Raw genomic sequence first — 21312 nt, forward strand, 5'->3', positions numbered from 1 at the left:
TTTGTAGATGAAATATTGAATGAGGCCAGAGAATGGGTGGAGATGAGATACGACAGAAATGCATGAGAGCCCGGGATCAGTGGCAACCACACTTTAATGTCAGAGCTTCGGAGGTAAACACTCAGACTGGAGTCTTTCCTGAGTGAGGGCTTTTTGCCGATGACGAATACCTTAGTTTTTTGGCAACGTTTACCTGGAATAAGTTACAATCAATCCAAGATGATGCCACGTGGGAGCAGAAGTTGAGGAGGGAGATGGCAGGCAGGAAGCTGAGGTTGGAGTAAAATTGTGGGGGGGGGGGGGGGGGGGGGGGAATGTAAATGTGACAGTCAGTACAAGTGAGACGATACATATGAGACAGGCAATGGAAACAAGACAAGCAGTGCTAACCAATGTAAGTATATATGTTGAACTTCTTCCGCACTGAACGTAGCCAACTGTGCTAATCAGATGTGCAGGAGAAAGACAACAAACTAAACATAATAAAGCAGTTCGAAAAAAAAGTTGTCAATCTAGACAGTTTAAAAGTGCATAGCTCCAGTGACTTCCTAATATCGGAAGGAACAGCGTTCCAGACGGCCGCAGATGGGCATCTGAAAGTGCGCGATGCGGTGACCGTCTTTGTTCGATGGCTGGCCGAAACCCGCTGTGAAAAAACAAGACACAGTAAACTTAGGACAGGCAGAACAAGGCGAGGCAGATAGCGCAATTCAGAATGCAAAATGAAACAGAGTTTATGCAAGCGGACTTGAGAACTGCAAACCACACGGTACAGACAGGACGGACAAGACACAGGAGACAGACAAAACGCGATTCAAACAATCCAAGGCAGACGATGCAAATGAGATAGTGCAAACAAGACTGACGACACAATTTCTGGGAGTCTCAACTGGAACGTATAGTGAACCGGAAGTCCCTTTCCTCTGTCAGCCCCACCCAATGTTACATAGACACACCCACTCAATCACTAGCCCTACCCACACCGTTTTTAAATCCTTTATATTAAGTTCACTTGCTTGCTTGCTTGCTTACGACCGTGCAAATCTTTAGGTCGTTTTTTAACCCACTTCCCGTGCTCCAATCGAGTTGACATTTTGCACAAAGGCTCGTTGTGCGTGACAATGTATTTTCGTGAAAAAAATTTTTCCAAAATTGTACACCTTTTAGGAAGAAAAAATTATATTTAATTACCAATTGCTTAATGGTGGCAGACAATCATCTGACCCGTAGATGGCATCCATCTCAAGCCAGAGGACGAGAGGACTCTAGCCGCCCGTTTCAAAGACAAATGTGGGCTGGGTTGTGGCCCATTGAACACGCATATAAAGGATATATAGTGAAACACTTTGTTTTTACGGGTTAATTTTTTTCAGTTTAAATTCATTTATTAGGTATAGCCCTGTGAGCCATACTACGTGACTTTACCGAAAGAACCAAGAAGATGAATCCCTGCAGTCACGAAAGCTTTAAATCGAAGTGTAAAATTTTTGGCTTTTTTTCCACGAAAATTAATTGTCACGCACAACGAGTCTGTGTGCAAAATGTCAGCTCGATTGGATCACGGGAAGTGGGTTAAAAAACGACTGAAAGATTTGCACGGTCGTAAGCAAGCAAGCAAGCACGCAAGCAAGCAAGCGAACTTAATGTAAAGGATTTAAAAATCGGCAAAGTCTTCCATGTTGCCCACGTGCCACATGTTGACCTCAACCTCCTGACCACACGCCCTGTGCTTAGTTTGCTATTCCCCCCTGCACCTCCGACTAGCACGATTGGCTACGTAGGGTGCGAACGAAGTTCAACATACATAGAGACAATTCTAGATTTGAAGCTTTCGTGACTGCAAGGATTCATACTCTTAGTTCTTTCGGTAAAGTCACGTAGCTAAAAAATGTAATAAAAAATAATAAAAATAAAATAAAATAAAAATCATTTTAATTTCATTTTTTACCTACGTGACTTTACCGAAAGAACTAAGAGTATACATAGAGACACCCATTACTCAGGTAGCCCAACCTCTCACCCATATGATGAGTCATACATTAATCCAGATACGTATCCAGGACAAAATCCAAACAATTTTTTTACAAGAGCTTCGTGACTACAGGACAGCCGTTCGAGCATCGGGGACTGTGCCGGTCAAACAGGGACATTTTGTTTGCCAAATATCAACCAAGCAAGACAGACAGTACGAATTGGATACACAGTATACATTTACAGTACGAACTAGGCAGGCAGTGGAGTAGACCCTACAAATTATATATACAATGAAAATTAGACCGTTTAATTGAGATAGGCACAATTACTAAGATGGCGTTCATGAAGACAGAGTAGAAATAAAACAAAATGTATGAGACGGTACAAAACGAGACAGGATAGGAGAACCCGTGAACAACATGAGTCTCTATAAAGCATCACGGTTATTTGTTATATGCAGCCGAGTATGCCATTCAATTATGGTGTGGCTTATTTAAAATTTAAGTCTGTGTGAATGTGAGTGATGGACTACAGGCTTTAAGCAATTTACGTCAATGTGGAGGCATTCCTCCAACAGTGGATTGAGAATGAATGATTATGGTTATTTTAAAACTGGGGCTAAGCATGTATCTCCCCCAGTGATTAATCACTCCAATATCAGATCATCTCCCACAATACTGTTGTATTGGCAATAGCCTTAGCGAGCTCGTTCATATGTGCACAAGGAATGTATGTGCCTCGATAAACCCATCCCTTTCATGGTCATGTTTAACTTAATAACTTTACAATTTAGTTTTACATAACGCCACTGTAAACGCATCTCTGGTTATTGTAATAAAATTGATAACAATGTTTTGTTTTTTAATACATATTGCTGATGACAGCGACAATGGATAAGATGATAATGATAATAATCATGAGCTAATGAAGGGTATATCTGATTCATTATTTTGGTATTACATAAAACCCTCAATGCATGTTTTGTTCGAAGAATGACAGGAGTGTGATATAATAAAAGTTAAACAATCATCACATTATTTGTCGCGTTGTGCCAATTCTAAGGGAACGTTGATTTACCATACTTCACCACATCGTGTTGGTTTGGTGATGGCAATGAGCATAGATAGGCGAGCATAAACGTACAATACAACAAGCTGTTTTATTGCACTGCCCTCTGATTCAAATGCTGGCGTGGATTGCTGAAGGTTAAAAGGATGAGGGGGGCTAGAGGGGGGCTAGATCCTGGACTGGTTCAAATTTCCCACCGCCACCGATGTTAGCCGTTGCTGGGACTTGGACTAAGATCGCTGGGTTCATACCACGGCGCGCTAACCACTGCCACTCCACCCCGCATGGGATTATTGAGGGTTAAATGTCAGAGAGCAGGTGTGCAGCATAAAAACACACACACACGTAAAATCAATCTCAGAAAGAAGCCGGGCTTTAAATTTACCAGCTTCTTTTGGCATCAAGGATTTCAACAGGAAATGCCAAAATCTTTAATCCTGCCAACATCCTTAATCCATAATCCATATTCAAGCATTGTCCAGTATTTATAGCTGCTCTGTCAGGGTTTAAAGTTATGAAAAGTGCTAATGTTTAAAAAAAAAGTATATATATAGACCTGCCCTGTTTGAAATTTGCTGCACTAAATGTTTACTTTTTTTTCATTCCCAAGATTAAATTTTATTCCCCTATTTAAGTAATTCAAACCCTTGCCCTAAGTATGCCGTCACGTTCACAGTTTGCACTTTGAATCTCTCTGAAACACATGACATCAACTCACAAGGAAAGGAGTTCAACGAAAGAAAAAAAACCCCCACCATCAAAGTATAGGTGTGGGTTATTTTATATAATTTCGTCACTTTTTGGCTTCCATGACTTTGTTGAGTTACATTACCGGCACCTGCGAAAAAATCCCCAAAAGTTAGGAAACTTGAGAACAAAATGTTCATTTGCGAATTTAGCGGCCTTTCGTCAGCAGTCATGCACAGTGGCATTTTGTGTGTGTGTGTAGCGTTTTCTGAGAAACAAGAATTCTAGCCGACGGCGTGATGCCAGTGGCGGTGCTGCTGAGACTGTGGGCAGGTAGTGCATTAGCGGCACCGCGAAGACGACGGGGGAGGTTTGTGGGAGTATTGGCAGCGCTGTCAGAGTAAGGCAGCTGAGTGGGTGGGAGTGAGGGTCAGGTGGGGCGTGGTGGGGTGGGGATTTCTGCAGCTTGTTTTGGCAGATCATATTCCCTCGTGACTGACGTCCTGAATTGTTCCCACTAAACCGGTTTGGATGTGATCGTATGCACTATTGAAAAAAAAAAGTACAAGGAATACAAAAACAAGTAAAGGCTGTGAACTAGATTAGATGTACTTTTTTAAATTTAAACACAATTTTCGCTTTTTGTCCATCATCAAACAGTTAATTATGCCTCATGCTCCCCCCCCCTCCCAAAAAAATCTAGGTCAGCCACACATTGCATTCGTGTGCTTTACTTCGAAATCATAACTGCAAATAGTGCTCCAAAGGGCATCACATTATAAAGACTAAACCTCTAAGCATTTCTGTTTGTGCATTACTGTTTAACAATGCATTGTGGTTGGGTTTCGTAAACGTGCCAGCCGGTTGTATTTATGAAAGGTAAATGGTCAAGGTTTTTTTTCCCCTTAACTTTAGGCCACTGTTGATTTTTGTTTCACTTGACATTGTCGAAGTGTTGAGCTCTAGGGCACATTCGGCAGAAATGTCAAAAGTGATATGTAAAGCATGGTCTTAAGAAAGAGATTTGGATAAGCATAATGTTGGCCAATGATAGAAAGGTCAAACCTATCAATGTCATGTGTATGTATCGTGCTCCGTCTTGGGCCTGGTTGCTCAAGCACACTGTAAAGTGTCGATGAGGACCAGCAAATGAATGCATTTTAGCATTTGGGTATATCGTCATTAGTTGTGCAAGCTGTGTACAGGTACACATGGAAGAAAATGCCCCAAGGCATTTTATTGTAATAAAAAAAAGTCTGTATTAATCAGTCCTCTATATGTGCAACTTTATTTCATATCGTCTCCTTCATTATATTTAATGTCCATGGCTTTAATTGGGTATGCTTTGTTGTGCCAGCAGATGAATATATATAGGTGTGGGAAGTCGGCAGGCGCAGTCATAATGATCACATGCAATGTTATTATGCGTACAGGCAATTTGCTGGCCATCAGCACTTTCGAAGGCAATGCGAACTTTCTGCTGTGCCTGCCGGAGAGGCTGCTGCCGCTGTCTGTTATTGGAATGTCGGCACCTGCGTCAGTCATTGCTGAAACAGAATCCCCAGTTTCCACCTGTGAGTATCCATGCTCGCCTGCAGCGGCAGGTCACGCGTGGCTAACTCTGGGCCCATTTAGCACCCCACCTCCCCCTCCGCTCCGCTCACACCCCCCCCCACTCCAACCAGTTCCAAATCTGAGCCGACACAACGGGTTTTGTCAAGTCTCTAATGAGCTGGAACTGGGAAAGCTGTGGCGATGAGAACAGACGACATACCTGGATCACAAACCTCGCTAAAGCCAGAACCGAGGTCCTCGTTGGTATTGTGCAATCTGTGCAAGGCCCAGCAGGCTATAATACACACCTTTATTATGATTTTATTTTATTATACTTTATTATACTTTATTATATAATTTAATAATATTATTTTATAATTTTATTTTATTATATATTTATATTATATAATTTTATTATGTTTTATTTTTATTTTTAATTATTATTTTATTATTTTATTACTTCCCTTATACGTGACTTTACCAAAAGAACCAAGAAGATGAATACACACCTGCTCCACGGATCCTGCTGTTCACGTTCATGTCAATTGGTTCTTGTGATTTTCACCTCTTTTTGCCTCGTGTATGCAAACACTGGAAAGCTGGCTTTGCTCGCCCAGGAATTGTCCCTTTTCTGGCCCAGGATTAGCAGCATGGACCCAGGCCTGTGTCCCGACATTCTTTGAGCCATTGGGATCCATCAGCCCAGCCCCCTACTGCTCGTATCTTCGCCACCTCCACCCTCCCCCTCTCTCTCTACTCCCTGTGAACACAGGGAGGGAGTCCGGAAGCAATCTGTAAATAGAGTTTGTTTGAAACAAAGTTTAATGCAATCGTGCGTTAGATTAGATAACTGCAAGTTAAAATCTATTTATTTTTGTCATTTTCCACCGTGTAATTTCAACACAAACACGGCAGGCAGAGTTCAACTAGGGAGTGACGTCACCGTGTGGGGCCTGAGATGTTAACTACCTCGCCTGGTATGCAGGAGGTCGTGGGTTCAATCCCGACCCTGACGCCTGATGTATATTTGTAGTTTGCATGTTCTACGTGCGTTAAGAGTATTTGGCTGCTATACATTTCCACATTATAAGCCACTTCCTTGAGCTATCATTTGTGACCAGGTCGCTTCTGAAAAAAAAAGAACTAAATTGGTCAGTGGACCTTACCTGGTAAAATAAAATGAAATAGTGTTTTAGTTGAGTGTGCTTGTCTCTTACGCGTTGACCCCATGGCGTCACGGAGAGTTCTGGATGCCCAGCTCCAAGCTTGTGGCATGGTAAGATAACCATGCCCAAGAGTCCGAATGACGAGGTCGCTTGGGGTTGGGTTAACCTGATACGGCTGCCATGGGAACATGGCCCCCGTGTGAGAATGGAGCTTGCGCAGATTTCAGCGGTTGTGAGAACATGGCATCTGGCCCCTTTCGTCTTTAAGAGAGAATCTATCCAATTCAATTGCGGTGACATTACCACGGCGCTTGCCTCAAGCTATGCACTTCTTTCGCATCGTACGTAGCCATCGGAGGTGCGGGAAATCGGAGGTGCCACCAGGTGTACTTTTAGGTAATGCGGTTTGACAAATGCTTTTCGCCACGAGGTAATTTTCCTGACCCACGTGTTTATGGGTTAAAAGATAAAGGATGATTTGCAAATACACCACCAACATTCCTCGCGAGAGCAATTTCTCATTCAATTGGCCAAACATCCCTCCTGAAAAACAATGTTAAGATTCCAGTGAGGCTCTCTTAGATCAACGACAACGGTTAAAATATTTGGTTTTGTCTTTCATAAACATCCATACACAATATTAGTCGATATCTTGGGAACGATGAGTACAATGCAAAACAATACAAATGCTGTGATCCTGCCAATACTAGTAACAATAATAATAATAAAAGTGCCAACACGTTCACATCAACCTATTGCAGACAATGTGTTAGCTGTATTGGTTGAATAGTCATTGGTATTCAACTAATTAATATGAAACCATTTCAATGCTGCTGTGGTGTAATGCTTAGCTCTACGGAGGTCACTGGTTCAATCTCTTTATGCAGCAGTTGAAACAATGGTGCAAGTTTATTAAATCTCCCCCCATATCCACCCAGCAGTATAAATGGGTAGAGCACAATTAGTTAATTGGCAGGTCACGTGTAGTGGTAGGGTAAATGTGGGACTACTCCCACGTCTTCCCTGATATTTGGCCTGTGTGGGATAGTAGACCAAATATACCCTCTAGAGATCCCTCTCGAGAGCTCCCTCGAATGGAAACCCTTCCACCAGCAGTGCTGTTAGGAAGAAATTCCAGGGCCGCAGATTTACTTATTTCATTTAAAACATATCCTTAAACTAGCTTTGGCAGTGTTGTTGGCCTCTGTATCTCCATCACGGTCACATTGAAAGTTGAATGACACTTAAACATCTTCCATGATGATGCTGAAAACAAACATCTTTCAGACTAGATTCGAAGCTTTCGTGACTGCGTAGGTGACGCAGGAGAAGTTGATGGAGGCAACACGTATTTATTACAATTTAATTCAGTACAGCAGAGTAACGACTCTAACACTCGAAGAGGTATCGGCCTCTTCACCCGGTCTATTAGAGGAAGAGTTCCCCAGCTAACGCTCCCCGTTAACTCCCTACTTCTCTCTATCCCAGACCTTCCCCAAATGTAGGCTCGCTAGCCTGGCCCAGCTTCGGCGCAGGTTCTGACCCTCAGCCACACGAGTTTGGCCCTTACAAGGACATCAGACCTCGCTGCTCTGAGGTCGCACCACTGGCTTGCCATGCTCGGCCCTTACAAGAACGGCGAGTCAGGGGAGTTTCAGGTCTAGCTCGCTGGCCTTCAGTCTTCACTGGCTCTTCATCTTGATTCATACCCAACGACGTAGAAAATAAAATAAAATAATAATAGAAAACGACGTTTCGGTTGCAACACAAGCAGCCATCATCAGCTAAGAATGAATGATAAAACACAGACACGGAAACAACATAGACAGACCCACATGCATGTGTATCATTCATTCTTACCTGATGATGGCTGCTTGTGTTACAACCGAAACGTCGTCTTCTATTACTATTTGATTTGATTTTCTATGTTACTTTACCGAAAGAACCAAAGAGTAAACATCTTTCAATCAATCAAAAGGTATTTTTGTGATGGTAATTCTCGAGAAACATTCTCATTTAGCCATCCAGAGACAGGTGTCTCTTTGAAGACATTTTCCCAACTGTTCAGCTCATTTCACGCCCTCTTTTAAGAAAAAAAAATACTTACATTTTCAAAAAGGTAAAGTTTGCAGACAAACCTACGTTGTATCGATTTCTCTTGTACTACTTTTCGTCGTCGCGATATATTTGCGGAATGACAAACATCTTTCCGACAAATCAATATGCGTATGATACATTCATACATACCGAGCATGTGCCTGTGCCTTGCTAGTTAGTGGGATAGGAAATACCGACCCCCTTTGGGAGTGATTGCCTCCTTACATCGGCTCGCGATCCTGCACAGGGGCCAGGCCTTTCCAAATGAACTCCCAGAATAGTCAGCCTATTTATTCATTTATTTTAGTTGGCAAGTCACAGATAGTTTACTGGTCATTTCAGATTCACAGCATTGTGAATCTGATATGAACATTTATTTACCGTTGTGTCCATGCAGATTGTTTATGAATTGTTCTTTACAGTCACTATTACATTTTTTGAAGAATTTACATTATTAAGTGTTAACTCTAAAGAATCATTAGCATCGTGGTGGAGAATATAAGTAAAACTAATTATTTATCGTTTACATAGGGGAAATGCAGAGGTAACATTAAATGACAGCATATAAGCTCTTAATAAATTGTAAATCGTGATGCTTTCGAACTGAATCGATGAGTTCAGAGTTTTGAGTCGTTGGATAACAGCTAACAACTCTTACACAAAGTAGTGACTTGAGCCAGCTCATTAAAATAAATCCAGAATGACTTCCACATTTATGGCAGTCAAAGCACCATTCGTTTGCCAGAAGTGCATTTTACTACAGGCGGAGCTGTGCAATACATCTGCTAACATTATCCCAGTGGCGAGGTGGGAATGGCCACTTAAAAGCATTCTTTTCAGCCGTGCCATTATCAAGTGAGCCAACTCGTTAAAATCCAATATAGTTCACAATAACTGACATTGTGTCAATTTTACAGACACAATGAGGGGAGAATCTTGTGTCAGGTGTCCGGTTCTGTGACTGCAGTTTGAGCTGTGAACTCGCATTGAAACCCGAGGGTAAGCGTCACGTGATTAAGCGGACACTGAAGAGACGGGACAGACAATACAAGGGCATATTCGACATGCAAGTCCCTCGTGTGTTTTGTTGGTCAAACACAGCGATCTCAGCGCCTCTTGTTACAAAGCACTGGGGGTAGTATTTTTTTTCTACACGTATCAAAAGGCATCAACGTACTTGAAAACGCATCGGACGGAGGTGTCAATTGCGTATGTACGTTAAACAGAGTTGTTGAGCAACATTGTTTACTTCCGTGCGAAGAGGTGAGGAGGTATGTTTTGTTTTTTTCGTTCGGATGAGCTGGCAGTAAATAATTGTAAGAAGAAAGTTAAAGGTGCTTGCAAAGAATTGTGGGTGGTCTTGCGTTGTTCGGCTACGGTTATCACATTTATTGCCAATTTTCACAACATCTCACCTCCGCTACAGGACAATTTATATTTGGCATCAATAAAAAATAGAGGCAAGCAGATTGCAACAAAAACATTCTGAAACTAGTTTTTATTTTAAAATGTAGCAATTTTCTCTTCAAGAAAGAGCATCGCACAATCTATTCCCACGCCACTTATATTTAGAGGTTTGACAATTGGGGAAAAATAATCACAAATTCGCACATTTTTATTCATTATAATTGAGTGGGGAAAACCAGCCCACTGCCAGGATTTCTATTTTATTTATGGACTTTTTTTGAAACGCATTTATTTTCTTTGTTTACTTCTGCACACTTTTAAGGCAGCCTCAATTAAAAATAAATGTGTCAAACAATGATAAGGGTATTTTGAATGGGAGACGCATTAAAACTCGCAGCACATCCTGGATAAAATACAAAACGGGACCGGCCGCGTTATGGCTGAAACTTTCACGACGAAAAAAAAAACATGCATGGGTAGGAATTATAAGGCGATTCTTCATTGCAAGTCGAAAGAAGTGAAGACAAATGACGTGCTAATGTTTCTTTAAAAAAAAACAACACAGACACACGCACACAAAGGTAAAGAAGAGAGTGCTGAACAGCCGGACGTGCACTGGGAGTCTTGGAGGAAATAGTTGCCGTGTGCACCCCTCCCACTGCTGCCTGAGCTGCCGTTGCCATCAGGCACAGGATGACAGGTGACTGGCTTCAGAATCTTGACTTAAAGCATTCGTGACTGCAGGAATTCATATTCGTTGGGTCTTTCGGGAAAGTCACGTAGATAGAACAATAAAATAATAAAAATGAAAATGAAAAGAAAGTGACTAAAAAATAATAATAATAATAAATAATAATTAAAATATTTTTATTTTTATTTTCATTATTTTATTGTTTTATCTACGTGACTTTACCGAAAGACCCAAAGAATATGGCTTCAGAATGTCCAAGGTGTACAGGCGTTCCAGGAACAGCGAGCCTTGGAACCAATTATGCACGAATACGTGTCTATTTCTGGACACCCTGAATCCCGGGACAGGTTTCATGCCTGGGAATGATAAATCGCCACCCTCGTCGCAAAAAACACTCGAACGCGCAAATTCTGCACAGATACAACGCAACCTTAATTTGGAGCAATGCTCCTCAACAAAATGATATTTAATATCGCAAAACTCTTGTGTTTTTGGCAACCATCTTATCCGCAAAGCCCATCATTTGTGGGTCCAATTCGCTTGTGCTATCAACTCATTTTTGCATGAAGATGAGTAAAGGGGCCATGAAGGCACTTTTCACAGTTCCCGCCTACACCTCGATCCCGAGTGAGGCAGACACGTGACGTTGTATTGTCATGGTTATGTTGCAATGTTTGTTTTTTTCACGTGGAAAAAGGTGGAGATGCATTCGCTATGTATTAGCTGCTGTAAGAGAAAAAAGTTACGAAACTTAATGCTAAGCATATACCGACGGATAGACAAGCTTGTTGCTGTATAACTGCAGTAGAAAGACATACGCAGTGACATGCAAGTGAATGGTTGGCATAATCCCATAAAACACCACCGGGACCAGCTACGTACGGTATAAATCCAAAGTGTATATAAATTTGAATGCACAAAATGCACTTCCACTGCTTTTAGAAAGGATTCGGTGTTGTTGAGAAAACAGTTCTCGTTTATCACGGAGCAGTGATGCTGTGTGGCAATCAATGCCAGTAAACTGTGTCATTGTACCGCATGATTGGTGTAAACATGATACAGGACATGTTGCACGAGTCACACGGCTGCGTTGGTGACCCTAAATGTGGTTCATGTCGAACAATTCATCAGTCAGGATAACTCCATCGCCTTCACAACTTAATTTGACAATCCGACAAGATGCGTGATTCATACGCAACGGTACATGCATTCCAAATGCACACGTGATATTATGTATTGGATAGTGTATTGTTAACAGAAGCTAACCTCATCATGGGACCTCCTTTGCCAGTACCAAATTATGAGAATAGGTTTTCCCCTTGCTTGTCTTTGTGCTGTGTCCTTTGGTCTAATACCTGTTGAGACGAGGCTCCAAAGAAAGCTGTCTCTGGTGTGGACCAATCAGTTTCAAAGACAATGCATACATTATCAGAGTACGTTTTTTGTTTGCATTGTGACCGCAAGTATTGTGGTTAATGCAAACATAATTCCTTTTAAAAGGTTTCAGTTTGGTGTTTTAACATCTTAACACCTGTTTTGTTGCCAGAAAAAAGGGTAAACATATTCTCAGAAGCTAACCTATAGTGAAAAGCAATATCAAATACAAAAACATTTATAATTTGACAACAACAAAATTGTGATATATTCTTGGTTATTTCGGTAAAGTCACGTAGAATGGAAATAATAAAATAATAAAAATAAAACATTATCGGCCACAACGCAAGTAGCCATCCTCAGGTGGAGAACAGATCTGTCATTCAGACTCTATTATTTCCATTCTACGTGACTTTACCGAAAGAACCAAGAAGATGAATCCCTGCAGTCACGAAAGCTTTAAATCGAAAAATTGTGATAGTGCATTGGCAGTGGTGCACACGCACAATTAACACAAATTCAACACATTTGTCAATACCGCTGCCCTAAGAGGTTAAAGGGCCATTACCTAAAACATCACCTGCAGTATGATACATTTTGTCCACGAAGGAGGGTGACGGCTATGGAATGCCGCCTAACATACATTTTTTTTCCTTCGAGAGCAGTGCTATTGACACATTTGTTATCATAATTTAAGACCGTTAACAATGCTTCGTGTGATATAAATATTGTAGTGAATTATCAAAATAATAAAGAGGGGTCTAACTTACAATAGAACAATAACATATTCTTAGGTTTTTTCGGTAAAGTCACGTAGGTAAAACATTAAAATTAATAAAAGTAAAATAAAATAAAAATCACGACGTTTCGGAGGCAACACAAGCTTCCGTCTTCAGGTGGAACCGTCACAGCACGACAGCTGTATCAAGTGAATGAGGCTGTGACGGTTCCACCTGAAGACGGAAGCTTGTGTTGCCTTCGAAACGTCGTGATTTTTTATTTTATTTTACTTTTATAAATTTTAATGTTTTACCTACGTGACTTTACCGAAAAAACCTAAGAATATGAATCCTTGCAGTCACGAAAGCTTCAAATCTAGAACAATAACAGTTGTTTTGACCTATATTCGGTATTCTGAGAACTGTAAAGTCAACTTCTCCTTATTTCTGCTGGAAATAATTGAATGATAAACACGCTTGAGAATGCGAGGTAAAAATTTCGATTTAAAGCTTTCGTGACTGCAGGGATTCATATTCTTGGCTCTTTCGGTAAAGTCACGTAGAAGGGAAATAATAAAAATAAACATAATAAAATAAATAAAAATAAATTAAAATAAAATAGAAAATGTTATACAAATCAAAGTAAAATAAAATAAAATTCCCTTCTACGTGACTTTACCGAAAGAACCAGGAATAATAATAAAGATGCTAGGTATGCTAACAAAACTTCCGAAAACACACACCACAGGTGTCTCTTTGCGAAACTATTAAACGGACACTGTTGGCGGGTTGTTTTTCTGTTTCAGTCGCGTTAATGACAATTAGAGGCTTATTTCTGCAGGATATTGTCTGATTGCAAACACAGTCTCTGGAAAGCGTTCCTAAGATATTCTCGAGGGAGTGACCATTATCTCCAGCATGGGTCTAGTATTACCGACAATTATCTGATTACCTGACCTGGTTCGAGTTATTACCAGATTAACCAGCTGAAGCAAAGCGAGGCCACTCCCTTTGGCAAAGCATCTTAAAGGTGCTGTTGCTAAAAATGAACGTATCCATCTTCTTAAGGTCAGTTTAAGTTGCTCATAAAGTACTGTGAGCACGCTAACACAGGAAGGGCATTTGTGTATGCATTGGCAAACGGAATCCAGACCTCCAGATCAAGGCTATTGAGACCGAGGCCAGGTTTCTTCATCTGTTATTGCCAGACTGCTTGTGGTGGAGTAAATGGTAGGTCTCGCATCCTCTTCAAACCATCTGGCCAGAGTGGAAGCATGTGGAGCAATCTCTTTCCCTTGCCACTCATGATGATGGAGGCTGTCCATTGGCAGTTGGTGTGAGACCTGAGTGGTGTGAAACAGAATTTGGTTGAATACGATGTATCTTGTTTTCTAAAAAAACACACACCGCGTTGTAAAAGTCTCCTCTACAATCAAGCAATACACCAGGACGCATTTACAGATTGTCCTACGCGACATTGTTGTGAGATAATGGGAGAAGAAAACTGCCTCGGCATCAGGGATGTATTTGTTGACCACCCATGTGTGTTTGTGGCAAATGCCCACCTTGTGATTTGCAGCTGGTGGTAATATGATATCCCTCCCCGCAAAGCCAGTGCCTCTGCCTGTTTGCTAAAAGCTGAGTGAAGGCCACCGGTGGCTGACTATGAGCCCCTTTCATACTGGCTTTGTCTCTGACCACAAAAAAAAGCTTTTGTGACTTCCAAAGACCTTACGGGTTACTTTATGCTTCGGCAGCCAATACTTCTGTCTTGTTTTAAGCATTTTATGCGAGCATGTTTAATCTGCAACAACGTACGATTTAGCATCACAAAACTTCGATTGACGTCTGCAACAAAAAAAGTAGGAAGTAACAAAAAGCGTAACAGAGATGCATCCAGATTTATTGGACGTATATGTGTGTGTGTGTGTGGTTCATTCTAGGCCATTAGGAAACTCTTAGCACGAATATTACAACAATAAATACTAAATAAAGAAAACAAACAAACATTATGTTCAAGCAGTCTTGGCAATCAGTGGCATCACCACTGTTGGTGCATTGTACCCATACGTTTCTATAATTGGAGTGCGTTTTTAGCCCCATTAGCCAACAACTGGCGCTGTTTATTTGTAAGAGTGATGTAGCATGAGCTCCATTTCCTAAGCACAATTGTATAAACTGCTGCGCCTGCCTCGAGTTCAAAGGCCCATTCATTTGACTTTTTTGGCAATCGTGTACTGGTGCTTCCTTATTTCCTTAAGAGCGACATGTAATACATCTTGTGGGAAATAATTAATTCTGGTTTAACCCACATGGCACTTTGCAGAACATGCATCCTTTAATACCTGTCAGCTTTGATATGGTCGGACGACAAGCGGGTAGTGTTAATTTATTGAACTAAAAAAAATAGAAAAATGGTTTCCCTTTAACAAATTTCTTAACTTAGTGTACGTTGAAGTGCATGTGACAATCATAAAACATTAGAGTATTAACACAATTTATTTGCGTATTTATTTAATGTAATATACCTTTCCCATATATTTTTAATTGATCGAGTTCGTCAGGGTGTGGGGGAGGGTTTTCACTCGTGGATTATTTTAAAGACATTGCCTGCACATGGGAAGTAAAACAATCCAATTAAACGTCACGGAAGACAAATTCTGCATATTTTCGGTGACGTTTAATTATGTTTGGGGAATGTGTTAGTGTTCAATGTATAGGTCGCATTTTTTAATTTGCCACAAATTAAGTGAATCCTTTAGCACCTCTGATTGACAGTGGAATAAAACAGTTATACTTATCTCCGAGTGATATCGGCAAGAATACTTGTTGAGAAAATTCCGAGCAGACAACAGCAGTCGCTCTTTAAGGTTCTGCAAGAGGCAAGAAATGGTAAAGGGGCAGAACAATATATTTGCTTTTCATTTTACAACTACAAAAAAGGAAACAGTATCTTGGATAATAGTGGATTATTAAATGCCACAACCGTCTGCCTTGATTTAAAAAAAAAAAGTTGCTTATAAGAGATTGTATTGGCCAATTCTAAGAATCCGTGTCAGGGCTTAAGGGCACATGCCATGGCACAAGTGCACTGGGTGCAGAACATTCACTCAAATTCAGCCAGCTCGAATACAACATTCGGCTTTGTGCGAATCTGTAGTTGCACATTATTTTTTAAACCTTTTATATACGACGCACATGATGTTGCTGGCATGAGTTATGTGTGTCCATGCAATGAATGTCCTTTGACAGAATTCCACACAATGTTCCCTAAGACCAACTCGCTGTATCTTTTAGATCACATTGGCCCACCGAGGTCACGTTGAGAAATCCACATTCATGGCTCAGAATGCTGGGTCCAGGCTCCAAATCGAGTTGACAGATTCCCATTGTCTTCAAGAGCTCTCTCCACAACCTTGAAAAACGCAGTAAACTGTAGGTAGTGTTTCATTACATTTACCCCTTCACCCAGTGTTAAACGGTAGTGTCCGATGTGTAGCTGGCATAGTGCTACATTTGACAGTATTTTATGATGTGATGTGTATTTGTCGATTGGGGTTTTTTAAATCATTATATACAATGTTGTTAAACAGAATTTTCTAGATTTGAAGCTTTCGCGACTGTAAGGATTCATACTCTTAGTTTTTTCGGTAAAGTTACGTAGGTAAAAAATAAAATAAAAATTTATAAAAAAAAAATAATAAAAATCACGACGATGAGGGAGACTTGTGTTGCTTCCAAAGCGTCGTGATTTTTATTATTTTATTTTTATTAATTTTAATTTAATTTTTTACCTACGTGACTTTAACGAAAAAACTAAAAGTATGTTAAACAGCATGTTTGCTCAACAAAGTAAAACTAATTGTTGGAGGGACACTGCATTAAAATAGAGCGAAATACCTGGGCAAATAATAAATAAATAAAAGCACATTAGGATCAAATATATAAAATAAACAAGCACACAAGATCATGATGGAATACTTCTGTAAATTTTTATTTGACTATGAAAAGCAGCATACTGGTGCACCTAAATAAAACGTTTTCAATCAGTGCATATTGGGTCTGAAACGTTGACAATGTCAAAACAAGTGGAAGAAAATATGAAAAATGTGCCAAAGATGCATAGAGAAATTGAATTAAAACTCAGACTTGATCTCAGCTGGTAATGCCTATTGAGCTCAGCAGCTTTGTTACAAGGATAACCAGAGCCCAAGACTGTCAGCAATGGTGGCAGTTACGGGACATTGCATGTTGGGAACGTGCAAACGAACAAAAAGACCAAAACCAACAACAACTCCTGCTAGGACACTGCAACAAGATAAACAATAGTCCTTAGGCACAAATTAAAAACAGGCGTAAAAATATAAATACGGTTACAGGATTACACAAAGCGACAGAAAGAACAGCGCATGGAACAGGGGACAAATGCAAAGCAGAGGCAATTGATTTCAAGAAGTGGGCTTGGACTTAGACCCATCACTCGAATCGACGGTCGCCACTTGACAAGGCTGGTGGTAGAACGGCAGCCAAAAGGAGTAAACATGCCCAAGAGGATAACCACCAAGGAGATCGAGCAATAGCGTCAGTTGATACGCAGGAGTGAGATGCATTGTGGCATCAAGGTACTGTGATTATAGCCGACAGTGTCGTGTCGAGGGAGGGGGGGGGATTCGTCAAACAGTGGATATAAAATGGTTGAATATAATGCCGATGATTGTTGCCGTTTACACGAACATGAGTTTATGTTTTAAGTGCTCGTGCCGATACCATCCTTCTTGTGTGGAAGTATTTCTGTGAAAAGTAGCATTCATCAACGTCATTTAGCCATCGTTAATTGCAGTCGCGGACGATGTTCAATCAACGTCAAACTTTACTCGCTCTAAGGTGATACTGCACAATGCATTTTAATGTTGTAATATTCCAATTGTGGGCATCATCCCCCCATGTTATATTTATTTTTAGTTTTATAAATTGTGTTCAAGGGGTCAAGTTTATCGGCAAAATTACAATATCTTTTAAATTCCACCGGCACATCATTACATTCGTCAATTTTCTTGGTTCTTTCGGTAAAGTCACGTAGATAGAAAAAAAATACTTTACCGAAAGAACCAAGAATATGAATTCCTGCAGTCACGAAAGTTTCAAGTCAAAATTCGTCAATTTATTAATAATTATTCAAGGCAACCTGGCTGGAGTGGTGGTACGGTTCTTAGCAGCGAGCGATATCTTGACCGACCTTGGCTGCCCCCCACCTTCACTGACCCACACTGACCAGTGTGGTGAAGTATGGTAACCCCTCCACCTCATATGAAAGCCGGAATCTAGCAGTGGCTTGACAAAGGGCCCTAAATTATGAAAATCCGTCCCAATACATTTAGCCTCGTGGCAATTCGTAATTTATATTGCATCTCGATTTAAAGCTTTCGTGACTGCAGGGATTCATCTTCTTGGTTCTTTCGGTAAAGTCACGTAGAAGGGAAATAACAAAATAATACAAATAAAACACAATAAAATAATTCTCACGACGTTTCTGAATGACGCCGTCTTTCCGACAGACCCGCTCTTCACCCGAGGACGGCTGCTTGCGTTGTGGCCGAAACGTCGTGAGAATTATTTCATAATGTTTTATTTTCATTATTTTATTATTTCCCTTCTACGTGACTTTACCGAAAGAAACAAGAAGATTATATTGCGTCATCAGAACTTCATGCAAGTCACACGGAAGGTACCGGAACCGCAATGTCATCGATACACGACGAGACGGGCAGCTGGTGTCAGCTGCCCCGGGGACAGGGAAGGCGAACTGGTTATAACAATAGTAAACAGCTGTGTATTCCCACCATTGCAGCACGCTGGCTACAGATCTCATGACTCAGTTTGGCCCCTGGCCAAGAGATGTCACCTGATGCTAGGGCATATAAATCTGGGGAACTGGTGCATGAACATTCGTTGGAGATTTCATACCTGATGTTTCAATCATTTGCTTGTGCCAAAAGTACTGCTTAACTGTAATACTGTATTTCATATATAATATTTAACAGAAGGCTCCTGTCACTGTTAATAACTCTGAAGTCATATGTTCCCTTAAAGCATCCTTGCCTCAATATCCGACAACTGTATGCCAAGCTGCTGTGTTACCTAGCCTGCACTGAGCTACAAGGAATTATGCATGACTTAAGTTATTTTTAATGGTGCCATATTATCATTTGGCAGACACAAATATTAACCTGTAATGTTATGGCAAAATGGAAAAAAATCTCCACGATTCTTGATCATCACAATTTGTTTTTGTTTCTCATTTGCTTAAGGGATTGGACCAGGATATATCGGCAAACTCTGGAAATTGTCCTAATTAGCCAATTGGTTATTTAAACGTGTTTTCTCCCCTTTCTCCAAGAAGTGCTCAATAGGTCATTGGACTGGACATTGTATTGCGTTGTACTGTAATTTGACGAACAATATTTCAATGCAATATCTGGCTGACTTTCCTCAGTGTTAAGCTTAAAGATGTGGGATTTTTTTTGTTTAACAAAAAGTCGAAGTGATTTGACCTCAAATGAGCACCGAGGGGTGCTCACCGCCTGCTCACAGTCCCAGTGGTGGAAATGCCACATTATTATGTTGAGGGCAAGTCTATCCACATGACATCCATTGTTTACTTGTTCCACAAAGTGGTAACTATTTTATCGACCCCCCAATTAGATTTGTGGGCTGAACCAACTCCCAACGAGGATTTAAACTCGCAATCTTCCGTTGGCTAGCAGCTCGGTTCAACAATGATTTGCTCCCATGTGTTGTGCACTGACTGGCGAGTGTAATCAAATAAAATGTTTCAATGTTCATTTCATAAGTTAATAAAAAACGTCGCACAGCATTAGTGAGCTGTTACAAAAATGCCCGTGGCTGAGAGAATTTATTGTAAAATTCAGCCAAAACTAAAACAACACAAACAGCTCCCATGTCATTGCCTCAATGTACACAGAACTCAGTCTTAATGCCTTGCAGATGGACTGTCGGGTGTTTATCCAGCTTACAAGTTAAATTGTACAGAACAGTGCACTAATCTCCTGACCGCGGGCCTAATCTGGCCACAGCCACCCTAGCCGAGTAATCGTCGCCAACTATTGCATGCCGTGCCGAGAGAGCAAATGCTTACTGCTGGTATTTGCAAAGTGACCTAGTGGGGCTGGATTTAGGCCTTGGGATCCAGGATGGAGGTTGTACAGAGCTGAAGTTTAAGTATTTTTGTGATTAAATATATTTTTTATGCATTACAATAATCACCGAGCCCTGCACGTGCATAGACACGGACACAAAGACGAAGATCCCTGCATATATCCTGAATAGATTCTCGCTGCAAGTGCTGTTAGCGAGCACCTATGAAGGCCGGCACGACATGAGGAGGTGGGGTGGCCAGCAACACGCCCGACCGCCTTTGTCTCCCTAGTGGAGATGTTTTTACGCACCGCACCAGGTTATAATTTGAGGCTGAGTCGACCCAGCGGAGGCCCAGGACCGGTTCAGATAATCGTTACCGGTGTTGGCCGTGAGCGGGAATGGAACTCGGGTCGCCAGGTTCGTAGCACAACGCGCTAACCGCTGCACCACCACTCCCCACATACATATCCATGCTCACAAATACAACGGTCATCTGTATCACCTTATAGACTGCCAGGTCAAATGCTGTGAGCAAGCACCTCCTAAAGCAGGCATCGTGCAGGTGCTGAAGCTCAACGTTGTCTCCCCGATGATGATGTTCATACACTTGCACCAAGTGCTCATTTAAGCCTAAGTCAACCTAGAGGAGGCCCAGGACAAGTTCAAATACCATGTGCCACACTGACGGTATCTACAGCTGGGAATCAAACTCGGGTTTCCAGGTGTGTTTGAGCAGTGTCACGCTCCCCGCACAAACACTCGCACGGGCGCGCACACACATACATTCACATACACGAACACTACAAGCGGACTCACATCAGTCAAGAAGCGAGATATCAATGTGATGTCGCTAAGGGTAAAGGTGCAGCCCTGCAATTGTATGCTCACGCCACTGCTGGCAGAAGGGCTTCCGCTAGCAGGAGCTTTAGAGAGACGCTCTAGAGGGCATTTGGCCTACTCTTCCATCCTGGCCAGACATCTTGGAAGAGTTGGGGGCACGAACACTTGACCTCACCAAATCTGACCTGTCGATCGACGAACTGACGTATTTTATGCCAGCGCATTAACATATAAAGAGTGCCTTTCTAAAATAGTCAATCTAAAATTCGACAAATGATGCGCTTTCTAGTACCGAATTTGCACGATGTTCCAAATGATTCTTAGAAACGCAACGAAACCCCAGTTTGTGCTTTGGCAGAACGCTTATCATCTTGGCAATCAGCAGAGCAATCAGAATATAAGACGACAGTTCAAAATGTCGGTTGGAGTTGGGTGCTCTGCAATTGCCTGCGGCACAAACGCATAAACCGTAACATAAGGCTACACAATGTGTGCGGCCGAGCATTCTTGGTTCGTAAAATCTCGCAAAAATGGCCTCGTGTTTTGTTTGCATCTGTTACTGGACATGGGAGAGTCA

General features: G+C 41.3%; 1 long non-coding RNA gene across 2 annotated transcripts in view; it reads right to left on the reverse strand.

Annotated features, from left to right (window-relative positions):
- Positions 1-296: 296 nt before the first annotated feature.
- The window catches only part of LOC133343846 (uncharacterized), a 60055-nt gene continuing 39039 nt past the window's right edge, over positions 297-21312 (reverse strand). The window contains exons 2-4 of one of the 2 annotated variants that reach the window (XR_009755287.1): positions 13891-15610; positions 5793-6043; positions 297-646 (exon numbers count right to left, since the gene is read on the reverse strand). This is a non-coding gene — a long non-coding RNA (uncharacterized LOC133343846). Of the gene's footprint in view, positions 647-5792; positions 6076-13890; positions 15611-21312 lie in introns of both variants that reach the window. The other variant, XR_009755286.1, reaches the window with a different exon arrangement.

Source organism: Lethenteron reissneri, chromosome 18, assembly GCF_015708825.2.
Source record: "Lethenteron reissneri isolate LAM-NWPU_2019-01 chromosome 18, ASM1570882v1, whole genome shotgun sequence".
In the NCBI taxonomy this organism is placed as follows: Eukaryota; Metazoa; Chordata; class Hyperoartia; order Petromyzontiformes; family Petromyzontidae; genus Lethenteron; species Lethenteron reissneri.